The 3,183-nt window shown below is 39.1% G+C and overlaps 1 non-coding gene across 1 annotated transcript; it reads left to right on the top strand.

Annotated features, from left to right (window-relative positions):
* The first annotated feature begins 839 nt into the window (after positions 1–839).
* Positions 840–946, top strand: LOC139038552 (U6 spliceosomal RNA). Its single transcript, XR_011491593.1, has one exon. It is a non-coding gene; the product is annotated as a U6 spliceosomal RNA (small nuclear RNA).
* Positions 947–3,183: the final 2,237 nt, after the last annotated feature.

Below are 3,183 nucleotides of genomic sequence, written 5' to 3' on the forward strand. Positions count from 1 at the left end.
AGACTCATCTACAGGGGGAGAAAAGTGACATCTGATTTTAAAATATTACTCCTATAAATTATGAAACACTATTGTGACTTCTAAATACCATCACCATCAAATATTTACGAAGACAAATACTAGTAAACAGATGAATCTTCAAGCTAATCCCAAGTAGGTCAAATCATGCTGACTCATCTGTCATTCCACAACCATCTATGTAGACTCCTGAAGATTCATCTCAACTGGAAACAAGTATAAAATATTAAATATATAATGATTTCTTTCTGATGGAGAAATATCAATTTTTCTTGCAAAACATTAGGGCACAGGTTATACACTATGGCCTGGAGGGAGAGCAGGAAGATGAGGGAAAATTTTTGACAAGACTATATAGCAGCACATGATCAGGGTTACTTACAGGTAAAACCAAACTGAGAAGTCAGAGAGAAGAAAGTATCAAGTTACAGTCACAATGGTAAAAGAGAAGGAAAAAAGAAAACCCACCATAGAAATGGTTTTGTGGCTCAAGTCCAATAATTGGCTGTCTTTAAAATATTTATTTAGATTGATTTTTTTTGTACACTTGGGGAAGCACTATCGTTTGGAATTCTATCACCCACTTATTAAAAAACTAGACATACCAAAGAGACTATCCAAGATTTAAAGGTTTTTTTTTTTTAATACGCCAATCTTTGACCCTTCCCCACATAATGAGAAAATTAGGATTTCACTGTTTCATGCCCAAATTCAGGTCTTCTACAGCCAAATTCTGTCATAAAGCAACACCTCTGGAGACCCAACAAAATATGCATTACTAAAACTCAGATTTTATCTTTTATGTTAAAAATGGGGTAGTTGTGCTCACTGCAGCGGCACATATACTAAAACTGGAATGATACAGAGCAGATTAGCATGGCCCCTGTACAAGGATGACACACAAATTCGTGAAGTGTTCTGTATTTTCAGCCAACAGGAATTTGCTGTATGGCTCAGGAAACTCAAACAGGGACTCTGTATCAACCCAGAGGGGTGGGATGGGGAGGGAGATGGGAGGGAGGGGATATATGTACACCTATGGCTGATTCATGTTGAAAAAAAAGTGGGGTACTTACCACCATCAAATGACCTGAATTAATGAGACAATAAGATGGATTTTGTCAAAGATAATAACCAAAACTAATGTACATATTACTTACTGAGCACCAGCCACTGTTCAGTTAGCCACCTACCTACCTATCTACATACCCACCTATATCTATCATCTACCACTCTTTCTGAACCAACATACGAACTTCTTATCCTCTCTGATATTCGGCTATAAAGCCACATTTCTGCTGTAATAAACACACCATTCCCCACCCGATCCATTTTCCTGAAACCTCATGTAGTAACAAGGGTTCTCCAGTGTGGCAACTGAGATTCTCAGGCTGGCAGACCTGCAGGCCTTCCTATATGTGTTCACGTGCATCCTCCATACACGTACTGCTTTGTGGAGAGAACTTTCTCGGGTAGACATGATGCTCTGTTCAGAACCTCCAAACACACTTTCAAACTTGCTCTTCTTGGTTTTTGCTTAAAAGCAAGTGTCAAAGGTGGATCCTGTTATACTGACAAACGTTCAGAATAGCAGATCCTGTAAAATGTAAATATAACTGCTTTCAAAAGTCTATCAAGTCGTCATTGTGAAACAAACAGTCAATTTGTATTTTAACAAATAGCCAATTTTAACAGTCACATCAGTGAACCTAGTAAAATGTAAATATACAAGGCAATCAATCTGCCATCATGAACCAAAAGGATTACTTTTGTTATCAAAGTTTTAAAGGGCAAACAACCCTGGAAAGACTTCAAGCTGTCATCATCTAGGTTATGTCCACACAGAGAGTCTTACACTTTCTGTTCACACTGTTCTGCCATCATGCAGTTGTTCTGCCACACTTATACTGAACATATATATTCCTACAGTAGAGATTAATAGAGGTTTCAGTTCAGTTCAGTTCAGTCGCTCAGTCCTGTCCAACTCTTTGCGACCCCATGAATCGCAGCACACCAGGCCTCCCTGTCCATCACAAACTCCCGGAGTTGACTCAAACTCATGCCCATCGAGTCGGTGATGCCACCCAGCCATCTCATCCTCTGTCGTCCCCTTCCCCTCCTGCCCCCAGTCCCTCCCAGCGTCAGGGTCTTTTCCAATGAGTCAACTCTTCGCATGAGGTGGGCAAAGTATTGGAGTTTCAGCTTCAGCATCAGTCCTTCCAATGAACACCCAGGACTGATCTCCTTCAGGATGGACTGGTTGGATCTCCCTGCAGTCCAACGGACTCTCAAGAGTCTTCTCCAACACCACAGTTTAAAAGCATCAATTTTTCGGCGCTCAGCTTTCTTCAAAGTCCAACTCTCACATCCATACATGACCACTGGAAAAACCATAGCCTTGACTAGATGGACCTTTGTTGGCAAAGTAATGTCTCTGCTTTTTAATATGCTATCTAGGTTGGTCATAACTTTCCTTCCAAGGAGTAAGCATCTTTTAATTTCATGGCTGCACTCACCATCTGCAGTGATTTTGGAGCCAAAAAAAATAAAGTCTGACACTATTTCCACTGTCTCCCCATCTATTTCCCATGAGGTGATGGGACCAGATGCCATGATCTTAGTTTTCTGAATGTTAAGCTTTAAGCCAACTTTTTCACTCTCCTCTTTCACTTTCATCAAGAGGCTATTTAGTTCCTCTTCACTTTCTGCCATAAGAGTAGTTTACAGGAGCACATTTAATTATAGCATTAACATCAAGAAAACACATATATATATATATATATACACACACACATACACATATATATACATATATATATATACATATATATAATTTCCAATTACATAAAGGATCTCAGAATGCCATCTGAATTGTTTATACTTAGATTTTATGTGTCTTTGCATGTGTGCTTGTGTGTATGTTGTTTAACTGCCCACTAACTTTTGAACTCCTTGAGGACAGAAAAGGATTATTCTCTGTACTTCCTCAACTTCATAAATTCCTCAGTTCCATCAAAACTTATCACTTGTTAATATTATCAACACCCAAACCACCCCTGCCTGTGTGTGTCATCCATATCCTATCAATGCAACACAGTTTAAATGAGATGAACCAGATTTGTAATTTTTCTCTGTATATTCATTTGGCTCTCTAGTTTCTCCTCT

The sequence above is a fragment of the Odocoileus virginianus genome, chromosome 15 (genome assembly GCF_023699985.2).
Source record: "Odocoileus virginianus isolate 20LAN1187 ecotype Illinois chromosome 15, Ovbor_1.2, whole genome shotgun sequence".
NCBI classification, from domain to species: Eukaryota; Metazoa; Chordata; class Mammalia; order Artiodactyla; family Cervidae; genus Odocoileus; species Odocoileus virginianus.